The sequence below is a fragment of the Leuciscus leuciscus genome (assembly GCF_965113295.1).
Source record: "Leuciscus leuciscus genome assembly, chromosome: 11".
Lineage (NCBI taxonomy): Eukaryota > Metazoa > Chordata > Actinopteri > Cypriniformes > Leuciscidae > Leuciscus > Leuciscus leuciscus.
In genome coordinates, this window is record NC_138735.1 from 11,756,058 (window position 1) to 11,782,317 (window position 26,260).

At 37.0% G+C, this 26,260-nt stretch overlaps 1 protein-coding gene and 1 long non-coding RNA gene across 12 annotated transcripts in view; one reads left to right on the forward strand and one right to left on the reverse strand.

The window, feature by feature from the left end:
* Nucleotides 1-3,388, reverse strand: part of mak (male germ cell-associated kinase) — a 41,572-nt gene extending 38,184 nt beyond the window's left edge. For 4 of the 9 annotated variants that reach the window (XM_082184824.1, XM_082184817.1, XM_082184823.1 and 1 more), the window contains exons 1-2: nucleotides 3,236-3,388; nucleotides 2,485-2,760 (exon numbers count right to left, since the gene is read on the reverse strand). The gene's annotated coding sequence lies outside the window, so the exon portion shown is untranslated. Of the gene's footprint in view, nucleotides 1-2,484; nucleotides 2,761-3,231 lie in introns of all 9 variants that reach the window. The other 5 variants (XM_082184820.1, XM_082184825.1, XM_082184819.1 and 2 more) reach the window with 5 other exon arrangements.
* Nucleotides 3,389-9,565: 6,177 nt separating this feature from the next.
* Nucleotides 9,566-13,976, forward strand: LOC309509084. Of its 3 annotated transcripts, none has more exons than XR_014209793.1 (4): nucleotides 9,566-12,002; nucleotides 12,921-12,990; nucleotides 13,167-13,755; nucleotides 13,788-13,976. It is a non-coding gene; the product is annotated as an uncharacterized lncRNA (long non-coding RNA). The 3 variants fall into 3 exon arrangements; XR_014209794.1 differs by having other exon boundaries at nucleotides 13,167-13,231; nucleotides 13,506-13,976; XR_014209792.1 differs by having other exon boundaries at nucleotides 13,167-13,976.
* Nucleotides 13,977-26,260: the final 12,284 nt, after the last annotated feature.

Below are 26,260 nucleotides of genomic sequence, written 5' to 3' on the forward strand. Positions count from 1 at the left end.
TTTCTCACAAATTCTCTGTACAGTCCATTATGCATCTGGATTTTGTTTTTCTTGGTAATTATCATTATTCCAAATAGGGATTTTAATTTAGATTCTCAGTTCTGTACAGTACTGTGTTAAACTTAAAAAAAAAAAAAAAAACTCTGTGCGCGCTACTCGAGTTCTTCCACACCAAACTCACCCAACCATGTTTTTATTGACCTTGCTTTGTGCAGTCATGCTAAAATAGGAAAGGGCCTTCTCCACACTGTTCCAACAAAGTTGGAAACATAGCATTGTCCAAAATGTCTTGGTATGCTGAAGCACTAAGATTTCCCTTCACTGGAAGTAGGGGCCAAGCCCAACCCCTGAAAAACAGCCCCATGCTATTATCCCTCCTTCACCAAACTTTACAGTTGGCATGATGCATGCAGATAACGTTCTCCTGGCATCCACCAAACCCATCAGACAGCCAACAGAGAAGCATGATTCCAGTGGCACGCAGCAGGGTGCTTTACACCTCTCCATCCAATGCTTGGCATTGTACTTGGAGGTGAGAGGATTGCATGCAGCTGCTCGGCCATGGAAACCCCATTCCAACCCATGCACCGGGAACACTTCCTATAATACCCGATGTACTTGTTACATCGTAAGAAGAAATGCATCTACGCTAATATTAGTCTGTCTGTCTCATCCTTATCCCGAGGTTACCGTAGTCAGCCGGATCTGGTCCTTATCCAGATCAGATGGTGGACCTGCACCTAGACATGACCAAAATGCAGCCCTGAATGTCAGCAGAGACCATGTCGACTAGACTATAGCCTGTGAAGGCGTCGTCGACATGACAGCCATTGGCACAGATCCTCAGCAGAGACCTCAAGAACCAGACAGGTCCTCCGCACAGACTTTATGGCAAGCGTCGGCTCCACACTGGCGTTATGAATCGATCTTCAAGCAAAAGGAACTGGTCAAATATTTTAATGCTACCTGAACTCTGACTTGTATGAAACAGCCTGAATCATAATGACACAATGTTCCATCATTGGCCAGAGGAGAAGGCCCCCCAACTGAGCCTGGTTTCTCCCAAAGTTTTTTTTTCCATTTCTGTCACCTAATGGAGTTTGGGTTCCTTGCCAATGTCACAGCTGACTTGCTTAGTTGGGCACACTTAATATTCAACAATATTATTGATCTGACTGCACTGACTGTGTTGTATGAGAACTGAACTGAGCTGGATGATGACATAATTTTTTTCAGAACTGCTTTATAGATGAAATTAAATAATTAGCCTAAATAATTGGTGATATTACAACGAAACTGAATCAACACTGAACTGACTTCAGCTGAACAATAGCCAAAATGCATAATTTTCCTGTTATCACTGTGAAGCTACTTTGAAACACACTGTATTGTATAAAGCGCCATATAAATAAAGGTGACTTGACATTTATTTCCATCAAGAGGTGCATACATTTTTGGTCAGGATCTTGTATTGACAAGCACTCTGTCTACTCCAGCATATCCCAAAGACTTTCAATAAATTTTGGACAAAGAAAATTATTATTCATGCTCCCTTCCAACCATTCTTCTTTCATAATTTGATACTGATGTGATGAATATTGGCATTGTCATCCTGGAATATGGCCATGATATGTCTTCCTACATGGTTGTTTAAGAAATGAAAAGCTGGACACTTTAGAAGAAGAACTGTAGAATAGGCTAACTGTTGCTAAACATATAACATGTTAGAAACATAATAATCACTGCAATTATGATCCAATCATTGACTCTTAAGATTTGCTTATGACTAGATTGATATGTTCTTAAAACACTTAATGAGATTCACTCTAATGCAAGGCCTTCACATCGGTCAGGCTAAAGTCAAGTCAATTCATCATTCAAGTCAATTCATCATTCAGGTCAATTCATCCTGATAAAATTACCTAAACAGCACACAGAGAAAAAAAAAAAGAAAAATAACTAAAATAACATAATTAAATTGATTTTAAAATCCTCATATATTATAAATATGCCCAAATGCAAGAGCCCAAACATGAATGGTGTTCTGTATGTGAAACGGAGTAACGTTACATGATGTTCACAAAACAGATCTCTGTCAGTAATCTGGTTTAAGAGGTATTACTGGATCAACAGAGAACACATGGTTTAAGATGCTCTTCAAGGTCACTCAATAAGCTAAACACGTGTAAAATAACATGGGGGGCGAAAATCCACCTATAAACATAAAATATAAATAGAAACATGGTTTTACGAGTGTTCCGAGAATGCGTTTAAATATGACCAGCATAATCTATCAACTTTTGGGGTTATTTATTAGAATTGCAACATAAAGACGTCTAAAGAATCATTAGCTTTGCATCACTCATTGTTATTCACCATTATTCATCTGAAATGTGTCTTCATTTGATTATTGTGGGCTGAGTGTAACGTACATGTTTTGCTCATTCGCATGATCTTCCGCATAGTTCTGCTGCGTAAACTCACCCGTTGTGATGGCACTCCTCCCTGTTAGTCCTTGCCTGTGTGTGTAGATATGACAGATGTGTTTAAAAGATATAAAATGTGAGTTTATCTCTCTGTTAAAGAGGTGTGATCCATCCTCACCCTGGCAACCGACACGCGCGACAGCAAACAACACTGAGCCAGCCGGAAGTCTGAGGGTCACGTGGAAACGCAAAGGTTCATGGGGCTTGTTGTTCATTGTTGATCCATTATTTTTTTAATCACGTGGGAATTAAATGAAAATAAAAGCTGATAGACCTGCAAAAAAATTAAATAATAATAATAATAAAATAAAGATATTGTAGCCAGTGAAGTACATTATTGCAAGACAGCCTTGATCAAGTTAATAATAGAGCAAATTAAATGCTGCTAAAATGGCAATAGAAATCAAAGGAAGACGTGTTAGGCTATTCAATACCAGGAAAAGTTGGAGGAGGAAGGAGTAGTGGAAAAAATAGGACACAAGAAAATATAATTAAGGTCTAAATAAAACACTAGATATAATATCTAAACATCTTGTATGAATGGTGTGGAGAGAGAAACTGTAGAACATGTGATAATTAATCGTAGGACAACTAACGATGAAGAAATATTAGGCTACGATAGGAAATAAGGAGGATGCAAATATTAGAAATGAGAAGCACCCCTGGACTAAGGACACAGATGCAGCCTTCCGTTTGAGAAGCACCCTAAAAGACCTGAAGTGTGTGTTAGATAAGGAAGACTTGCCTACCAAATGTGCAGTAGCCTACTGGGTGCGATAGAGGACAGGTTTGAAAACCCCTGCTCTATGCTGGATGGAGCTGGAAGTAATACCAGAGGAGCTTAAGACGACATGGTGCTGGTTGAGTTTTTGGCTCTCATGTTTTTGCGGAAAGAGGAGGAGTAGCCATAAAGAGGAGAAGGTATAGTTTCTTGTCCAAGTTATCAGTAGATGGCAGTAGGCTACTGATGAGGAGAAAGTAGAATGATCCATTGGTCTCCAACCTTATTTCATTTGAGAACTACTTCTTTAAAAATGAAAGTGGCTGAGAGCTATGATATACAATTATTAAATCTATTTAGCCTGTACTATGATATATCATAACTTGTTCTGATTTTTAAAAGAGTAACTTGGGGTGGGGAGAGGTGGAGCCAAGAGGCTCCAGCTATAACCACTGATCTATATAAATGAGATAAGTGGTTATAACAAGACTTTACTGTTGCTAGCGCCGCAAATTATAATTTAGGCACACACTTTCTTCCCCTAGATTTGTAAAGAAAAAGTCACTCTCCCAATCCTCATGAGTATAATGTTTGTTTGTTTTTTGCTTTGCTTTGCTTGAACGCTGTCTTTACTCATCCTGATGCAGGCTTTTTTTTTATTTTTTTTTATTTTTTTTATAAAATATTATTATTATTTTCAAAAGAAATTTAGCATGACAGAAGTACAAGGTGTTTCGTATAGGCTACATTAGCGTATGATAAGTGCTATAATAAACACAATGGATATAAAAATAAATTATTCACATAGGCTATTAAAGAAGAGGAAAAGAGAGTTAAAAAAAGAAAACAAAAAAGAAGGGTATACAAAACAAAGAAGGAATTTAGTTATTTGTAAATGTCATAGTTCTGACAGCTTCATGGCTTGAAAGTGGACTGTTTCCTAATTCCTTTGAGACCATTTACATTTGTGTATGTAAAACTAAGCAAGAAATATTATAAGATTTAACATAAAAATATGGCTCTTTTTTATAATTTTTTTTTTGTCAAAATAAAAAATAACATCTCTTTTCTTTGTTAATTTTAATTCCACTTAACAGGTCTATCGATGGTTCAACATCGTTTTTGCTGTTGTTGTTGTTGTTGTTGTTGTTATTATTATTATTATTATTATCATCATCATCAATGCAAAGCTCTACTGGTAGCCGTGTAACGTAGTGACGTGCTTGATTGAAACTTCAACGTCAAATACATTCTTGATTTGCAATGGAGGGGTGGGACAGCTGTCTATATTAGCTCTCTCTGATTGGATGAAAAGTATGACTTTGCGAGGCCGTGAGCTACTGGTAGAAACACCATATGAAAAAAAATAAGAAAGGTCCTTGCTGCGCCTATACTGTGCCCGTAGTTGTTCCACCGACAGGTGGCGCAATCGGCTTACCCAGCTCCAGATCATTGCGAGTTAAGTGTGAAAGCCAGTTTGACATCAGTTGTAGAATTAAGATTTTACGTCATTCACTGCACTCTACTATCATCACTTTTATTATAAGGGCAGAAGGGAGAATAATGTGATTTTGTATGGTTCCAGAACGAAAAAATTATAGTTCTTTTTATTGAAAATGGAGAAACAATTTGTGTAAAAGGAAATGTTATTAAAAAAATTAATTAAAAAACTGTTGTCTCAAAATATATGTGATTCTTTTAGGGGTTCTCATTGTCAAACACAAACCCACAATATTTTAAAATCTACATTAAATTAAATACAACTCATTCATGTGTAAACTGATATCATGTGTAATATTGCATATTAAGTTAATTTCAACAAAATGCAAATATTATGTTAAAAGTGACTCAAATTAAAAATCTTATATGTTGAAAAGTTCCTTTCAACTTCAGGCCTCTTGTGATAGCTGAAAATGCTAACTGATTTAACTAATAAAATTTCACTTTCGTCATGTGTTGTACAATACAACAGAAAAATATCTTAAGTACATTTTAAAATTAAAATACCTACAACAGTTCTATCTTTGTGTGTGTGTGCATGTATGTGTTTTGTTTTCATATCATATAGTCAGGGTGCACAGGTACAGATTGAAGGCCCTGCAAGAGAGTCAAGCACTCTAACAGTCACAGAGGTCAGAGTGCTGTCCCACAGCGGAAGTGCTGCTGCGTGTTTATACCAAAATGAGATGAATATGAGCAGGTGAAAGCCAGTGGGCCATGCTGTTTGATACAGGCCTATGAAGGTCAGGCCGGATGGGCAGTGAGGTAGTTAAAGATGTCATATGTCAACATGATGGTAGTTACTGTTCTTTGTTTTTGCACTTTAATCGGAAGGGCTTTGTGCAGCTTAGGTCTCACCCAAAACAAAACACACCCTAATAGTAACATTAACTACAGCACTACAAGGATTTTCATTTTGTAAGCCAACAAAGCTGTAAAGGTTTTTTTGCCACTATGCAGCGGTGATTTCATGTTTTATGAAAAATAGAAAATCTCACTAAAATATATTTGATTAGATTTCTGTTATTACTAAAAACTATTCAGATAGTTGTATATTTACATTTTGAGATACCATAATTTTGTAATTTTACAGAAGTGTACAAACTGTCTCATTAAACCCAATATTTATCAATGAACTTCTAAATATGTTTAGCATTAAATCAACAACAAGTAAATGTTAAAAAGGTGAGGAACAAATAAATCTGAACTGAAAGATATGATGAATATGTAGGACGACATGATAAAAAAAAAGGATACATTTAATACTCAATAAAATGACTGTAAGATTGTTTCACATTAGTTCAGGGTCCGTACAATTCTTAAAGTGCTTGAAGTACTTGAATTGGACTTTTTGAAATTTAAGTCCATGAAAACCCTTGAAAACAGCCATTTTTTTAAGTGGTACTTGAAAAGTGCTTGAATTAGTGACATACAATATACATGAAATTAGTGTTTTATTTTTTTAGAGATAAAAAAAAAAATTCCTTGGTTAAGGTGATTTTCCCATGCCTGACGATGCTGGTCGATGGATGGTTCTCTATGAAGTGAAACGTCAAATACCTTATATCTCTAATTTGAGTAATAAAACAAATGAAATAAATTTAAATAATAAAGACATTGTTTGATAATTGCTGATGGTTGTCCTTAAAATCCCAAAAAGTAGTGCTTGAAAAGTCCTTGAAATTTTAATTTGACAGAATCTGTACGAACCCTGAGTTTAGTTTATCTGCTCTTCAATCTGAGGCTTCTTATAGCTTGGCAATCCTGGGTTAGTGATACAGAGAACAAAAATACATTAAATCCATAGCTTAATCTGTTTTGACTTAATGCAAGAGTAATTCATCTGTCATTGAGAAGTTCAACATGATTTGGTTTGCATTGGAATTCATTAAGCATCACCGTAAAGGGGGATATCCTGCAGATGTCTGGGTTAAGTTTCATAGGGGTGTACTTTATTCTGCCACCTCCATTTCCACATTCAGTCTTGGAGCCACACACACAAAGTGACCTGACAATGACATTTGTGCTACCTTCCATACCTTCCATTCATATGGCATCCATTTTTTTTATTTGTCATTGTAATATAAATATTGGATATGTTTTATTTTATTTAATCATTACTCTTGCACAAATCCACAGCAGGAACTGAATTGAATATATTTTTTTTCTTTCTTAAATGCAGATCTTTTTTCTTAAAAAGTCAAGTGACTCTTTCACTTGAAGCCAAAGACTATATGCACCCACCATGTGAAACCAATGAAGTGTTGACAGGTGGGATTTGTTGCTGTCTGTGCTACGCATATAGACTGTGTTTAATACTAGAAATTTCAGTAAAGGATTATGATTAAGACAAACTGAATTTTGTTTCAATTTATTTATTTATTTTAGATTTGGTCAGAGGAGCTCTCAGCATAAGAAGGCTTCTAAAAACCCAACAGAACAGCACCAGCATGTGTGACTTTCAGGTAACACCTCAAGCAAGGCAAACAACGTTTTGGTTTGGATCTAAATGTACATATCTTCAGGCTTGGAGTTGTCCACATTTGTTGTGTAAACACAAATGTGCACAGTGTGTCATTTTACTACATAGATGACATGATCCTCTTGATGTTCATGTGATGAATTCAGTTGGTAACTTCTTGATGATTGAATCAACTTCTTGATGATTTCTGCTATTCCACAACCAGAAAATATAAAGAATATATGTCATTTAATACTGTGGCAAACTGAAGGTATATATTTAATATTTAGTCTTTTTGGATTTGGCAGTTTAATGGGGGGTAAAGTTGTCTTATAAGGGGACACACACTAAAGTAATTGATAGCCAATGAAAGTTTATAAAGCTCTCCTGAAAAGGAAATTATTGATGACTATGATGGTAAATGTATGTAAAACAAAGAAGAAGAAAAAAATACTCATTTGACAATTAAATTACCGTAGTACAGGTTTCTTATGGCTTTTCACAAAAATAAATAAGAGATCTTAAAAAGAAATAGGAAGAAAATGTTCCACTTTTGCAGTCTGGAAAACATTGACAAGGTGTTACAATGCTATGCAGCATAACATTTCAAATTATTTAGATTTATATAGATATTCAGATCTACTTGTACTACAACAATACAGACTTTCCATGTAATATTTTCAAATCATCACCTCATCATAAATCAAACAGCACCCCTAACCTTTGACTCCTGGACACACACCTGACTGTACTACACCTGACAGCCAGGTGTGCCTGTTCATGTTGAGTTTTGCGCTGTCCATCGATTATGTGAGTGTGAGTGGGTGTGATGTGTGTTTATAGTACGCATCAGATTACAAAGAGCAGAATTAGGGGCCGTTGACTGCACTCAGCCTTGTTGGGCTCATAGTTTGCACTAAATACTTTCCCCTGTGTGTTTATGTTGGGCAGCTCCTGCTTGTTGTTCTTTGTTCCCCCTCATTACACTAGCAATCCAAACACCAGCGCAGCCTGAAGGCAGGGGCACACACTGGAGGTCACTACAAAGGGGCATTTTTTCACTGAAAAACATTTTCTTTTAAAAACTATGTTTGGATGGTAAACCGAGTGTGATGAAAAACGAAGATACATTGGCAGGGAATTTTCAATTGGCTTTTAAATTATCAGGATTTCAGAACCTGTTATTCTACTGTTAAAATGGAAGTGCCAATTTCATATTTGTTGATAATTATTTTCTGTGAAAATGGCAAATTTGCCATTGTCCCTGCACTTTCTGTTCAACCACTGTGACATTTTCTTAAAGTCTTTAGTTGACCACCATGTTTATACTTGTAATGGCCAAACCATTGTAAGTATAAACAATATTTTAAATCTATTATTGGACAAAACCAGATTTTAGTGTTTAATTGGTTGATTGATTGATTGATTGTCACAAATTGCACAAGAATACTTTCTGTAAATAACATGCTATTGTGAAAATAACTAGCAAAGGTTGTCAGCCGTTTTCAACTCTATTACGGTCATCAAAATATTTGGAATAAACAGTTGTTGTTGTTTTTTACAACATGTTTTGAAAAAGACATATTATTAATATCAGTTATTATTATATCACATTCATAACTGATATTAATGATATCAGTTACAAGGCACACAAAATCTGAATGATACTAGCAGAATTTATCCATTCAAAACAGTTATCTTATATAAATTCTAGTGTTACTGTGACAGGAGTAGCTTTAGGGGTAGTTATTGAAATTAATAAAGATTGCCCATTTGAAAGTTAAGATGATTGTGACTTGAAAACCCATATTGGTTGACCAGTAATTGGAGGGGCACATGTTTCCCACTGTCTGTGGTTTTTATGGCCCTGATACTGAGGTGGGAAATAAAAAATATTTTAAAATGTGGCACCATCTAAATCATCTACACCTCCCTACCCCCCAAGAAAATGCTCTATGCCATTTCAGCAGCATCATAGTATAGTCCACTTTCATCAGTGTAGAAGACAATAATATCAACTGAAATGCTTATCAGCTTCTGAAGTACAGCATTACTGTGGACTCATCAAAGGACTAGAGGCTGAAATCGGGGCCCCGTATCTCTGGCAATCAGAGATGTCTCTACTCAAACAGAGACTGACATGTGCAAAGGCCCACGCAAGAAAACATGGTCATGAAAATTAGCTGTGTTTGGAAAAATAAAGAGAACAACAAGGCAGGTAAAATGTGATCAGTGGAACACGTTGTACATGGTGTGTTGTTCTAATCAGATTTTTATTTTTTTATTTTTTTTGTCAGTGAGAATAGAATATAAAACAAGAAAATGTAAGTGCTGCCTACCTTCTGACCAGTCACCACCGCAATGCTAAGTAGTCTGGGTGGTTGCTAAGGTGTTGCTATGAGGTTGCTAAAATGTTCTGATTGTTTTAACTGCATTAGGTTTAAATTTTAACTGCATTTCTCAATGTAAAATGTTTTATATTTGATTGTTTAATACATAGCCTTAGCCCTAAGTATGAGCAGTAATTATCATGTTTGATTTTTTAAAAGATAGAATAAAAAAACAATGAAAACCTTTATAAATAAATATAAGTTATGAATGCAAGTTCTAAAAAAACCCACCTTTTACCATAAATAGTTTAATATCAATGAACGTTCTGGTTTCATTCAGTGGCGATGTTCATGCTGAAAGCTGCTGTGCAGCAGCTCTTATCGTTTCTTTCCTAATGGCCCCTATGGCTCCAGGACTTAAGAGTATATGACCAGATGAGTCTCCTATCTCTGTACGGTCCAACTACGTCAGGACAGATCTATTACACAATCAATTGTTTGATCACCTTCTCTCTCATCTGTGAAGAGCTAATCAGTACATCTCTTTTTACACACAAATGCTTTCATTCTACATAGAAATAAATCACTATATCAGTGTAATGTGATCGCATTTCCAAACGTCCAATTTTTTTTTTTTTTTCAGAAACTCCCAATAATGGGAAGAAAGAAAGAGGGAAACCCATCCTGCCCCTGCTGCGCCTCAGATGTGGCTTCTAGCTAATGGCTGTTTTGCTAGTAATGCCACTTGGTGATGATCAAAAACAGAACGGCAAAAAAACAGGAGAAGGAGGTAGGTAGATTGAGGGAGAGGGAGAGAAAAAGCAAATATAGTCTGATGGAATCCAGGGTTCAGGAGAGGCAGCTGGCAGATTGCTTATCATTGGAGATGCACAATATCCTGACTATAAGATGACTATCAGGAAGGCGGTGGCTTAGCCAGCAGATTCATGCCTCTTTAAGAAGACAGTACATTTTTGGCTTTCTCTTCCTGCTGAGATAAGGATTCTCACGGAAAGGTGTCCTCTTCAGCCTTATCTCAACTCAAGTAAGCTCAGAACTGAGCCGTTCTTGAGAAATCCTGCTCAATTACCAGGACAGAGATGATGGGCAGGCTTTGCAATATAAATAAGAAAAAAAAAAAAAAACATACCATGCTGCATTGTCAAAAAATAATAGCTGAATTTTGTTTCAATGATCAAATGGTGATTAGTGGTGATCACCATGGTGATCAGCATGGTTATTAGTGGCCCTTTGGCAAAGAATGTAATCTTATTTATTTGTAATCAATTTCTCCTAACTTAAATTTAGCTGAACTTTATGACTGTGCATGTCAGGATTATGGTTAATTGTATTTCTGGCTACGTTCAGACTGTCAGTCCAAATCCAATTTCGTGTAGGCTATAGGCTATCCGACTGAAATCCGATCAGATTTAGTATGAATAAAAAAAAAAATGCTACATGAAATGCTATTTTTACAAATCCCAATGTCGAGCATTTTACAAATCCGTTTCCGAGCATCCATATGTGGTTTGAAATCCTATTCAAATCGCATTTCAGGAAACCTACACTGTAAAAAATTCCTGTAAATTTACATGAAAATTTAACAGCAAAATGCTGTTTACATGTAATAACTGTAAGTTATGTACTGTAACTTTTATTCAACTTGCGAATTTTCCTTAACTTATCCGAGTAAAAATCCGAGTGAAATGGTGTTTTTTTTGTTTTTTTTATGTGGTTACATTTTTTACATGAGATTCAAACCGTCCATTATCTGCTGCTGTTATTTGCAACTACCGGTACTTTTTGATTTGATATGTAAGTTATCAAGTAGGCCTACGTCTAAATATTAACATACAGTATAAAGATCCAGTGAAGTGTAATTAGATAACAGGATAGAACGTTTTAATCATGGAAAAGTAACCGAGTAAAACGATAGCATGCTTGTGAGCTCATTAGCATACACTCAAACTGCATTTGGTTTGCATTTGCTACCGTCATGCACAGTTTATGCATATGCGGACATATGTCCCAATCTTTATCGAAGCAATTAAGGTGAGGTATGATCAAATTCATAAATCTTGTGTGATTACTGTGAACGTGCGTGTTCAAACCGCTGCAGAAATAGCAGCATAACAGATGGATGGATGGAATGTCGATAATTTTCTGATTTTTCTTTTTAATTGAGACTATTTTTTTTTTTGAGGTATCTCTTCTTTACATTATGTTTTCCTTGTCATTATAGATAAACTCCTGAAGGGTAACTTTGTAAAGAAGCAAGGACTCATTCTTTAAAGAACTGTGAGTTTGCCTATTGTTTGTTCTATTAACACCTGTATAGTTGTTCACCTAAAAATGGTAGTTCTCATCATTTACTTAAGCTTATGTTGTCTCTTTCTCTTGGAGGAAAAAAAATAAGCTATTGTTGCGGAGAAATGATGTCTGTTTGTCCAAACAATGGAAGACGAATGGGGACCAAACCTTCAAGCTCCAAAAGGAACATAAAGGTATACAGTACCATTAAAGGGATAGTTCACCCAAAAATGAAAATTAGCCCATGATTTACTCACCCTGAAGCCATAGGTGTATATGACATTCTTCTTTCAGACAAATAGAATCTATATTAGACTTGCCATTCACTCCCATTATAAAGCTTGGAAGAGCCAGGACATTTTCTTTAAATATATAACTCCAATTGTATTTGTCTAAAAGAAAAATGTCATATACTCCTAGGATGACTTCAGGGTGAGTAAATCCATCCATCCATCCATCTTCTTCCGCTTATCCGGGGCCGGGTCGCGGGGGCAGCAGTCTAAGCAGGGATGCCCAGACTTCCCTCTCCCTAGACACTTCCTCCAGCTCTTCCGGGGGGACACCGAGGCGTTCCCAGGCCAGCCGGGAGACATAGTCCCTCCAGCGTGTCCTAGGTCTTCCCCGGGGTCTCCTCCCGGTGGGACATGCCCGGAACACCTTCCCGGGAAGGCGTCCAGGAGGCATCCGGAAAAGATGCCCGAGCCACCTCAGCTGGCCCCTCTCGATGTGGAGGAGCAGCGGCTCTACTCTGAGCTCCTCCCGAGTGACTGAGCTTCTCACCCTATCTCTAAGGGATCGCCCAGCCACCCTGCGGAGAAAGCTCATTTCGGCCGCCTGTATCCGGGTGAGTAAATCATGGGCTGATTTTCATTTTTGGGTTAACTATCCCTTTAATCTAAGTCACCAGTCGTTTCATGTAATATCAAAGATATGAGACCAAAGCATCAAAAACTAGACTCCAATTTCTAGATGTACGGTGAAACAAATTGAATCACTTCAGAAAACTGGTAAAAACATGTGACCCATATAAACTAGGCTAGTTTTATCTTTCATTTACTATGACTATTGGTGTTCCCCATTATTGATCCCAATTCTCTTATTTTCCATTGTAGGGACAAACAGACATTTCATTTCCATTAAAATATCGCCTTTTTCATCATTGGAGTTTAAATCTGCATAAGGGTGAGTAAATAAGAAAATTTGAATTTTTACATAAACCATTCATATTCTGAATATGTTTCTTTGAGGCCTATTGCCTCTGTAGAATATAAGCATCAAGTAGCACATACATTTTTTTAATTTTTTATTTGCAGATACAAATACTGTCAGTCATCTTAAATTGTTTTCTTTACCAATAGATGTCTGCCAAACCTGCTGACCTTGAGAAAATGCTTGCCTGTGTCTCCTTGTTTGATCCTTCTTGGTAAGTATGTCATATTAGACATGTCTGCATTTTGTTTCCCTAAAACAAAGTTCACACTCCAGACTGACAAATAACTTTCGTTTATCAGGAGAAGATCCACATTTATGTGCCTCATGCTAGAATCTACTAACTATAAATGTACTCTGTATGACCTCTGCAGTTAATTCCAAGTCTTCAGTGAAATATCCAGTAGTTTTGGGTGAATTTTTTTAGATGATCAAAATTATACACTGCAAATCATTTTAACTGAAAATGTTCTCCTCTTATTTTTCAGATACTTTATTGGAATAAAACCGAAAAAGAGGACCAAAGCTGCACAGAGAAAAGAGGTGTGTAAAATAACTGGGAAAACTGTGCAGAAAAATACTTTAACCATCAGTCCAAAAGTATAAAATGCTGATATATATATTTTATAAACAATTTGTTTTGATATAAAATAATTGGCTAGTGTTCACTGAAGCCTGACTTAAGAGTATATTTGTATTTTATGAACAGGTTATGTATGTATGTATGTATGTATATATGTATGTATGTAATTATGTATGCCTGTTTTAAGGCATATGGTAAAAGTCTATCTAATGTTGTATGAGAATAAATCTAAAAGTGTATCTAGTGTTGTGTTGTTCTCTTTTGTAATCCACATAACAGAAAATGGAATATTACTTAAAGGTATTAGCTTTAATAAAAGCATGTTTTAAGGTCATCTTTTGTTTGAGCCATTTGTTTGCAAGCAATTTTCAGTGTGTTTTTTTTTATTTTAGAATGGCACATGATTAGTTGATCCTCCTCTTCAACCATAGAAAATACACTAACAACTGAACTTGAAAAAGGTCTTTATCTGTTTTGTGTTGTTCTCTTTCCCTTCAAACTTACCCAACTATGCATACATTTTTTTATAAAAACTTAAAAACCCACAGAGAATATTTGTGGAACAGTTCCCAAAAGAACGACCAAACTGGGAACATAGTCAGGGAACATTTGCTGGGATCAGTACAGTTCACTCTCCATCCAGACGCAGGCCGTGATAATACTGTACCTCTGTTCTCTGACACATCATCACTTAACTGGGCTGAATACTCGTTGTGTTAAATGTGTATTTGATAGTAAGTTTATGATAAATCATGAGCTGAATTTAGTTAACTGTGAATTAATTATAATTGGGCCCTCTCAAGTAAAGTCATTACAAAATAATGCATTAACAAGCCATCAGTTGATGTTAGTGTGTGGGTAGTTAATAATGAGTTAATAATGATGGGCCCTCTCAAGAAAAGGCATTAAAAATAAAGGCATTAACAAATCATTAAATAAAATATGATTAAACATGCACTAGTAGAATATTTTTATTGTTTTACACCACCAGTAGAAACAAACAAACAAAAAATATTTATAAAGGTTATTTGTAGTTCTTTTATTATTTATTTACATCATTAAACATATATACCCTCAAAAGGAAGCTCAAACAAACCTGTAAAGACACACACAAGGCACGTTTACAATCAAATATGGCGCATACACAAGCTAATCAAAGCATACAAATAAATTACAAAACAATACAGTTAATTACTATACATAACTTCCTGGAAAAATCCCAATACAAAACACATGCAAACATGACTTTAATTATCAATTCGGTTTACCAAAGCAGTCAACATTAGATTAAAATGGCAGCAATACCGTAGCAACACAACTAATGTGAGCGAGCACCTAGAGTGCGCCACTAATGAGTGTTCCACCAGAAACAAACCCTACATACTGTAATACCGGAAAGAAAAGTAGTTATGACTAAACATTTATGTACAATAAAAAAATCATAAAACAGTTTAGATCAAATTCAGTTTATTGGTGGTAGCTATTAGTCTATTTTCCACGTTTAATTAGAGTATATGGACCTATGTAATTAATGACAAAATAATCATGCACCATTCTAATTATTTGTCAGGAAGCTGCAGATGGCATTTTGATATGATAGTTTAAATTTTGACACTATATTCACATTTAATTTAATGTCAGAGTCCTAATTATTTATTCTTATAGATACTGTTTGATTTAGTTTACCCCAAATGTTAATGAATGCATTAAATAGGCCCTATCAATAAAGTCAAGTGTCCTTTATTTTTATAGTGCTTTATACAATGCAGATCATTTCAAAGCTGATTTACAGCAGATTTAAACTCTGTTTGGATCATTGCATCATTTTTTGGAAAAGGTGACTACTCTGAATTAATGTGACAAATAATTAGAAGAAAAAAAAAAGCCTAAAACTTAACACGTATTCCTAACAGCCTGTCAGCAGTCATTTCACCCTGTAGCCCAAGACTGGTCACTAAAGCCACTAAAGCTAAAGACACTAAAGCTAAGCAGGGCTGAGCCTGGTTAGTACCTGGATGGGAGACCTCCTGAGAAAACCAGGTTGCTGCTGGAAGAGGTGTTAGTGAGGCCAGCAGGGGGTGTTCACCCTGTGGTCTGTGTGAGTCCTAATGCCCCAGTATAGTGACGGGACACTATACTGTCAAAAAGCATCGTCCTTTGGATGAGACGTTAAACCGACGTCCTGACTCTCTGTGGTCATTAAAAAATTCCCAGGATGGCCTTCGAAAAAGAGTAGGGGTGTCACCCCTTGACCTCTGTCCATCATGGCCTCCTAATCATCCCCATGTACTGATTGGTTTCATCACTCTGTCTCCTCTCCACCAGTAAGCTGGTGTGTGGTGGGCGTTCTGGCACAATATGGCTGCCGTCACATCATCCAGGTGGATGCTGCACATTGGTGGTGGTTGAGGAGATTCCCCCTTCCATGCAAAGCACTTTGAGTACCCAGAAAAGCGCTATATAAATGTAACAAATTATTATTATTATTATTATTATTATTATTATTATTATGTGCATGACGTCACCGTTTTCACAGATTCGCGTTTTTGTAGTTTACACGGAGATGATAAGGGTGTCGTTTTAAAAAACTTGTACTTCAAAAGTTGTCCAAAACTCATAAAAAGTGGCCCCTAAGTTTCCTCTGTTCGTTGTTTCGCGTCATCTTTAGTTTATGTGGTTGTGTTACAGTATATGCTCTATTCCTGGTAATCTGTGTGTTTGGTGTTTGGATTTATTATTAAAGACTTTTCTGTTTATGCTCCTACTGTATGTCGTGTGCTTCATTACAGCCACTTGTGACAGTCTGACACTTGGCCTCATCATAACTTCAGTGTAGGTTATACAATATGTGGCAATGTTTTAATAAATCATAGATTTATTTATAAAAAATAAATAAAAATAATAATAATATAATCTTCTGTAAGATATTAAGGGTAAGGTTTGCAATACCATTACAGTAGGCTTAGTGATTTATTGTCTGTGACTAATACAAAAAACCCAACTGCACAATTTCTTTTTATTACAGTTATTACCTAGTTCTGGCATGAAACTATAGATGGCACAGGCAGATAAGTATTTTGACTCATTTGGTAGTGATCACATCATTCTCTACATGGCACAGCTGATTGGTTGCTGTTGCATCAGCGTCCAATGAGCTGAGGCTCAACATTCAAACAAATACAGGCGTGTTGCTGATAGCAGTATGCAGTGCGCTTTCAGAAACCCTCCACCTTCCCCAGCTCCACTCTGCTACAGGGGTTAAATCATGTATGTACATGTGCAGCAGCAGCAGTATCTTACATGCTCACAGCAATGTCTGTGAATGTATTGGCAGTAGCAAGTCTCGGTATTTGCTCTGCAGCAGCAGCATAGCAGATCTATTCTGTCAAGACCAAATTAACATGGCCATATCCATTACCATGCCAATCTCCAGAGAGTTGTCTTGACAGACATGTGTTAGTACTAAATATATTACTGTCGTCCATGTTATAAAAGCAATAAGTCACATGAGTATGTGTTACATTCACTTTGCCAGGGTTAAGGGGGTTTTAAGCATGACAAGAATAAAAAAAATAAAAATAAAAAAAAAGAACTGTACAGGCTCTTAGAGCAATTATCTATGGCAATAATTATAATAAAAATTTATTCAGGAAATACATTTTCAAAAGTTTTGCATTGCATGTGACAGTGTCTAATAGATTATACTTTTTGAAAATGTATGTGCATTAGCGTACATGAAACAGCTTGATCTTCAAAGATAAGGTAAAGTTCATACTGTACCAGGTCAAGGGCACATTGACAGGACACAATCCTAGGTCACCTCTATCTGCCACTGAACCTGCAACCACTGTGTCCACATTCCTAACCACGGGGCTACCACCACCACACCATACATCCTGTGGAGAAACGCATGTAAGCTTTAAGCGTATGGGCTCAAAACAGAGCCTTGTGGTGCTAACTCTTTATTCATGAGGGCAGTTACCTGCATAATAACAAAATCATGCAATGGGCAAAATTACACTGTCAATACTTCCTCTTTGTTGGTACACAATATATTTAATCTCAGCAAGTAAACAGGCCAAAGGGTTCTCACTGTAATTTTCAAAAGCCTAATATTCAGCTGTGTCCCACGTTTTTCTCCTTTCACTATTCATTTGCTGGAAAATGAAAAAATAATGCATTTTAGACCCATTAAAAATATCTTAAAGATATTCTCACAAAACTGAAAAATGTAATTTATTGTTTATCTATATATCATATTGCTTTTTTATTTTTATTAACCAGTTTAACACCGTTCCCAGCAGCATAGAGATCATTGCACGCTGGAAGAGTATGCGCATGAAGTGATATGCTCAGAAATGTTTACTATGAATGCATGAGTCGCTGATGCCGAACTGTTCAGGTTAGACTCACTGAAATGTCTTTAATCTTCCCGACAAAGCTGAAAACCATTGCCAGTTCACTCTCAAGATCTCTGATCTGCACGTAGACATTACTGGCGCTTATGGGCCATATGCCAATATGCAGCCAAGAAAACTCCTGTTCATGCAGGTAGCTTTGATAAAGTATCAGCATTTCCACATCATCTAAACAAGAAAGCATGTTTTGTGAATCATTGATGTCTGGAGATTGCAAAGAATGTAATTGTATACAAAGACCAGACACATAAACTAAGAAGGCTTAAAATGTGATGGCTGCCATTTTGCTCATCTTTCTGAAGCTGCTCATAATTTTGCATTGTATGCCTCAACAGATGTTCTAAGCATTGTGCTCTATCTGTTCATCTGGGATTGGGTTACAAAGAGACTGGTGCGATGTTTTGCCACAATTTTCAGGTCGGCTTGCTGTATGTCTGGAATGCAGCCAGTTTCTTCTGTTGTTCAAGATGCTGATGACAAAAGTTATACCTAAGACGGTGCAAGTTACCAAGAATGATTAATATGCCGGCACTAAAGCATGTCAGAATTGGCATTGTGCAATCCACCAAAGAGTAAACAAGCCCACTCTGTCAATGTAGCAGGACTTCTTTCTAGTTTACATATTTGAATGAATTGTCTTGTATGTGACTTCTGTGGTGGATACCATCTCTCGATTTTTATCCCTGCTTTCAATCTCAAAGTTCACCCACAGGTCTCCAAGCGTCTGTTAAAAAAATCTAAAATTCCCTGTGCAGTATAGCTGTATCATTAGAAACATTCTATCTGATATTTTAAAAGGTAGCAATACAAATAGATTCAAATAACAGACAATAACAGACAGTCTTATTTAAGTAAATCAGATCTTAGGAAACACTTTATTTTACACTATTCTTGTTACACATATACTTACTATTGTACAAGCAACTAACACTGAACCAAACACTTACACTTTAGTAAGAAATAATCTAATATTACTCAGTACTAATTGGTGTAATTACACTGTAACAAGAACACCTTCAAATAATGTGTAACTGAAGCTTTAATTTATTTTCCACATACAAAACACCAAATCAACATAAAGCATGCAAAATGCCACTAAGAGATAATATACATTGCCTATTATTACATTGCTACTTACAAAATATGTTTATACGTTGTTTGAATATGTGAAGTGTGAATTGATAGGAGAGACATTAAAGTTTGGAAAAATGCTAGTTTAAATGCTTGTTTATGTAGGGAAAAACTTGTTTGGAGCGACAATCAATTGTAAAGTTTAGCCCTCCTTATACAAAAATATTTGATCATACAATGCTTCTAATAAGCAACCAGAGAGCTAACTGTTGTTACTAGTGAACCATTTTGTATTTTTTAGTAGCCTACTTCCACATTGTGTCCTAACAAGATGCTATAAAGTGACAAGCAAAGAGGCATCAGAGTTTTTGTCCTAACCAGCCATTAAGTGTGGATAGACCAATTGCTTGCTGCTGGAATCCTGTCAAATCACACCTAGACTTCTACAGTGTTTTGTTCATTTATTTTTATCTCCAAGCAATGATCTAACAGTTTTTTTGTTTGTTTGTTTTTTTAAAGCTAATACAAATATCTCTCAAAGGTAAAAACAAATTGAGTCATTCTGGTTAGTTTTGAACCCCACTGGAAAACTTATCAGAACTCTTTTTTTTAAACTCTTAAGTTTCCCATAATATCTCTTTGATGATTTCAGCCCAAACATCACCTAAAATAATGTGCTATAAAGGTGATGTTTGATTCAGATATGGAGATTAAAAGCAGAATGTTTGTGGTTCAAAGGCAAGGTTGTGCAAACTTTTTCTTGGGCAGAGTAAGAATGCATGCATGAAGATTGCTTTTCAGTTATCAGCCACACCTATGCATGGATGACATAGGATATTTTATGATGGTTATGATGGTTATTATTTTTTAATTATAAATACTGTGGCATTCAATATATCATCGGACTGATTACAGTCTGAAAAAAATTCTTCAAAGCATGAATTGATTGTCCACTGTATTATGGTGATTATTTTTCTATTATATTTTAATTATTATTTATAATCAGGTGTTAGGTTGATAATTGACACTAGGTTGATAACTGCATGTGACTTGTGTTGATGGTGTATTTCTGAAAACTTAGTTTGGTGCAGGTACGGGGATAGTGATGTGGAATGCTGCCCGCTGCATCAGCACTCATTAGTATTTGAAGCTTGACTGTTCCTCAGGTGTTGCACAGAAAGACTAGATTTTGGCATAAATTCTGTTCCACATTGCAGCTTATTCTGGCCATTAACCACCCCCATACACATATCCTAGCCAGACGCAATGTGATGATTAATATTTCCTCTGCACTTCGGCAACACACAAACATTAACATATCTCCCTGCATGAGAAGACTCTTTACCATAGAATATATAGAAAAATAGAACAAAACATGAAATTCCCATTGACTTCAATACAGTTTTGTGAAATAAAACGCTATACTAAACAAATGCATTGGTGTGATTTAATGAAACTCACAATGTGCCATCAACACCATCCCCTGAAAGTACCCAACATATTTCGAAACAGCACCACCTTTTGATCAAAAGTTATAACAAAATGTCTAAAAATGCTAATAACTTTCAAATAAATCTGCCTATTGAAATGCCACTGGTCTTAATAGATTCCTTGGGTCAAGCCGAGAACACGGATACCAAGTTTTCCTTATTTGGCCGAACTTCCTGTCCACCATCCTGATTTTCATTCAAAACCTACTTTTTCTAACTCCTCCTACACCGTTTGTCCGATTTTCACTAAAATTGAATCGTATCATCTCCAGACCGTGCCGACTAAAAGTTATGGATTTTGTGTCGATTGACGAAACCGTTTTCGTATAGCGCAGCAGCAAAGTTGAGGTATGATGCTAAAAGCACTATTCAGGCTTTATCTTTGCAATGCCTTGACATATTGACACCAAACTTTGTATGTGTCATTGTCACTTCACTCTGACCACATCAGTTTTGTAACTATTGGTCGAAAGTGATAATCCATTAAATCATATTTTTATTTACTGTTTCTATGATTTTTCAGGCATTTTGCCTAAAATCCTCTTTAATGTCTTTAATTGCTCATTGTGTCGATGTAATGTCAAGAACTCAAGCCGAGCCTCAGGTCTCGCAGTTGGTCTGACACTTTCAGCAATGTTGGCATGTCTTGTCATCTGATTGTGCTTGGCCCCGGTAATTGCTGTATTTATAGTGTTCTCTAGCTAGCACATACATCAGTGCCACAGTGACTCAGGGACACGACTGAGCATTCAAATGATATTAAGATACGAATTGTATAAGATATGATTATGTTTTTCACTTTTTTAACTTTAGTTAATGTGTAATGTTGCTGTTTGAGTATAAAAAAAGATTTGCAAGGTACAAAGCTCAAAGTCCACTCCAAAGGGAGATATTTTATTTAACAGAATCCACTTTCCAAGAACTTCAACGAATCCATCCATGGAATGTGAAAAAAGGGAACGAGGCCTGGTTGAGCTAAGTTAGAGAAGACAGTGTTGTCACTATCTCAAAGAGACACTGTTTTTTCCACCCCCTTTCCAAAACTCATTTGTTTAACCTTCCTATGACTGACGAACTTAGAGTGGTTAAAAGTTATTTTAAACACTGTTCCTGAACATTACAACCCCAAATTGTATCTGTATGCTGCACATTTTAAGCAACTCTGTGGCGGAGGTGGTGTGACAACTGACCAAGGGGGAGCCAGTGGGACGAGGGAACCCAGTGGAGCTGTAAGGCAGAGGGTGTCTGGTGGAGCCGAAGGAGGGAGGAGCCAAGGTAGAACCGACAGGTCGATGGGTCGAGATGGAGCGAGACGATCTGAGGCCGGAGCCAGAGCCACTGAATCTATCCGCTCTGGCGCTGATGGTGGTTGTAGGACCTGAGGCTCGGCTTGAGTTCTTGACATTACAGGAGATGGTGAAGGGCTGCAAACCTCCAACAGAGGCGGGGCTGGAGGACTAGCTGAGCAGGATGGTGACGGAGGCAGATGAAGGCTAGACAGGGTTAAAGGTAATAATATAATGTTCATGCAGGTGTCCGGGCTTCATCGACACATTCGACCTAGACTGGGGAGAGAGGTGCTCTAATAATGTAAAATATGTGAAAAATAATGTGTTTTAATTAAGCATGGAAGCATATTCTAGTACACCCCAAAAACTAAATCAAGACTTCGTAAAAGGGCATAATAGGACCCCTTTAAGTAAAAAATAGCAGGTTGTCAAAGAGTTGGAAATGAGTTTAAAGTTATTAACAGTTATAACAATGTTGAGAAATATAGGTTATGGCTTTCATTTCAGTTAGTAACGTCTATGATTTTAGGCAAAATTACTATATCGTGATGCCGTTTTATGATTATGACGTATATTGTGTTTAATATTTTGGCTGAAAATTACTAAATTGTGGTAAAGACTTTGTCATATCGGTCACCTCTGAGTAGTTTAAATAGGCAGTTGCTATTAAGTAGTGTTAATTTCATCAAGGAAATCTATGACAAAAAATGTTAGTTGACAACCTTTTTTTCCGTAACTAATGCCACACTGTACGATTTTGGGCTGTCCCAGACAAAAGATGGCCAATCGTGGTGATTTCTGTGGTAACGGACTCTTCGCAAAGTTTGCATCTATAGTCATGATTGTTTCATTTGTTGTTTAAAAACAAACATCTAATACTGTATAAGCAACACTGGACAATTGGATTGATTCATATTATTTCTCACCTATTTGTGAATATGACCGATATTATTAAATATTTTCTTTTACCTGAATATTTTCTTGGGTATCTCTGTGATAGTGATGGGTCACTCATGAACGGTTTGTTTATTGTGTTGGTCATAATGTATCTTTGGCTGCATTATAATGGCTTCCTACTAAGAAGACTAATACTGTCAACAGTTGCATATTTTCTTTAGTTTAGTGCATAGTGTGTGTGTCACAGATCTAGCATGTCTGCTGGCCACTCTTTTGTATTTGGTATTTCCTTTTTCCACTCAGTTATATCTATAAATTTTCCTTTTTGTTTCTCCCTTACTTTGATTTGGTAAAATTGCTTCTGTCGATTGTTCCTTGCAGGCTCATTTGGGGTTTTCGTGGATCACTTGAAAATAGCGCTTCAGTTTCTTGTCAACTAGCAGCTGCGTAGAAATTATGGGCGGTTACTTGGGAATTGTGGGAAATGGAGTTGGACAAAATGACTCAATGCAGCCGGGACACGAGTTTTAATCACACAATAGACTACAACTACCAAGTATAATAGCAGTGCTCCATCAATCTCACACGCAAACAAGCACAATCACTTCACACTATTAAGCGGCTGTGTTATGAACATGCAAAACTACTGAGGAGGCAGAGATAACCTTTTTTCTAAAAGTTTCAAGGTTTGCGTTCTCGAGACACCAGGCACTGTTGTTGTGCGAATGAGCAGGTCGGAGCACGTTAAAGGAACACTTCGACTTTAGCTTATTCACCGTATCCCCCAGAGTTAGATAAGTCCATACATACCTTTTTCATCTCCGTAAGTCTGTTTGACGCACCCACCGCTAGCCTAGCTTAGCACAAAGACTGGATGTAAATGGCTACAGCTAGCATACTAATCCCAATAAGTGACAAAATAACGCCAACATTTTCCTATTTACATGTTGTGATTTGTATAGTCACAGTGTGTACAAATAACAAGGTCATATGAGACACAGCCATTTTTTAAAAGTTAAAATACTGGGAACTATTTTCTCAGAAGGCGAAGCACTGCTACTTGGGCGGAGTGATTAGCGCAGCACCCGAGAAGCGCTGTGGTGAGGAGCAGAGAGTTCGCTCAGAGTTGGAGTAATAGAGTCAGCAATTACTAGATAGTAAATGCAATGTTTACAATCATGGGTGTTTGCTGTATTGTAAAGAGATGCAACAATAAACAGGGGAGACCAGGTAATACCATGATGTTTAATAGAATTCCAACCAAAAACGCTGACCTGATGAACCAATGGCTACTTGCTCTGGATATAACGTTAGATCCAAACACACCTGTAGACATCATCAAGGACTATCGCGTTTGCTCAGAACATTTCACTGAGGAGGACTATTTTGAAAAAATGGAATTTGCCACACGGACCATGAAACGTGTGCTGAAGGATTGGCCATCCCATCGATAGTAAAGACATGACAAAGTGGATCACCTGCGGCTCCGGTAAGTGTTCCGTTATGTTTTTAGATGACTAGCCTACTGTTACAGTGCCATTAGCTAGATGTAATGTAACCTTAGTGACACTATTACATGAATAGGGTATTCACTACTATTACAGTTGTTCCCGGGCTCCATGTATCCCCTGTAATGTTAGTATTGTGTTGTCACAAACGCGCTCTATCGCCCCAGTAACAAATAAGCGGCGCTAAAGGTAACTTTCAGGACTGTAGCCTTCAACTTGCTATTGAATTGGAGGAGGGGGGTGGGCAGTTTTCATTTTTGAGAAACAGTGGCCTTGTTTGTGAAATAGTAGGCTACTCCCGTTCTGATTCTCCCCTCGACCTCAGTCTGTTCGGCATCTTGTCTATCAGCTTCCAAAGTTTGTAACTCCTCGTCTGTGTATTCTGGCTCAAAACGATATGGTTCTGGATCTTAGTTTGATACCAAATAAAAATCCTCTGACAATTCCTCAAAGTCAGCCATGATCACGAATCACGTTCGCTACTAGCTAGTTAGTCACGTTGGTTTTGTTGATGGAACGGCGCTTCTCGGGTGCTGCGCTAATCACTCCGCCCAAGTAGCAGTGCTTCGCCTTCTGAGAAAATAGTTCCCAGTATTTAAACGTTTAAAAAATGGCTGTGTCTCATATGACCTTGTTATTTGTACACACTGTGAATATACAAATCACAACATGTAAATAGGAAAATGTTGCCGTTATTTTGTCACTTATTGGGATTAGTATGTTAGCTGTAGCCATTATTTGTGCTAAGCTAGGCTAGCGGTGGGTGCGTCAAACAGACTTACAGCACGCACAGAGATGAAAAGGGTATGTATGGACTTATCTAACTCTGGGGGATACGGTGAATAAGCTAAAGTCCCAAAAAGTCGAAGTGTTCCTTTAAGGGTTTTCTGTTAGAATGGTGTCGTGTTAGCAGCCCCTAAGTTAATAATTACTGATCTTTGCAACGGAAGTGAATCAATCAAAACTAACTTTAGCTGGAAAATAACTTTATTCTAGAGCTACTGTAAAGCCAAAACAATCTCTGTTACTTTAATTTCCTATTATCACTGTAAAGCTGGTTTGAAACAATCTATATTGTTAAAAGCGCTATATAAATGAAGGTGACTACTATTATCCAGTTCTGAGGAGTTGGATGTTGTTAGTATCGAGACAGGATCCACTTCAGACTCCTGCATGTGCGTCAGCTGACATTGTTCATTTATAAAATGTCCCTGTTTGTAAGAAAAGCACGTAGGTTATGGGCCTGCAATAAATAATCTAATGGCTCAGATCTCGTATTTGCCGAGGCAGCGCGTAGGTTATGGCTCTGTAAAAAATAATCTAGTGGCTCGGATCTCCCGTTTGCTGAGGCAATTTTGCGTAGATCATGGATCTGCAATCTATTTAATATATGGAGGGAACTGAGTTGACGGGACTTTCCCTTTCTCTCTGTTCCGATGATCGCTTGCAAACCAAATATTGTGTTTGCAAGCTGTGATTTTATGATTCTTTTTGTATTTTAGATTCTAATATGAATATTCAGCCTGTCATTCAGACCGTGTTTAATTGTCTGTTTGTTTTTGGCAGCATTTCATTTTGAGAAATTAAGTAAAACATTTTTCAGGCTTTGAGAAGTTAGATGCCTGTATGAAATACTATTTACTAAAATCCATGCTTATGGTGAAAGCATGCGTTGTTGAGCGCTTCATGCCCTTTCTAACATCCATGTTTGTGGTAAGCGCACACGTTTAGTGCTTCGTGCCCTTTCTAAAATCCAAAATGTGGAAGCTGAGCGTCGCTACCTGTACTCCCCCTCGGGATGCTCCCTCCCTCCGAGGAGGGCACTAGAGCAGTCAGGTCGGTTGTTCCCTACCGGTTTGCCACTTCAGGGTGCTGAACTGGCTTCTCAAGCTACACCAGAGGCCAGTCTTGAGAGACTGGTTCCCCTAAGTAGATTTTTTAACAGCCTAGCTTTATCACCTCGCACTTTAACGAAGTGTGCGGATGC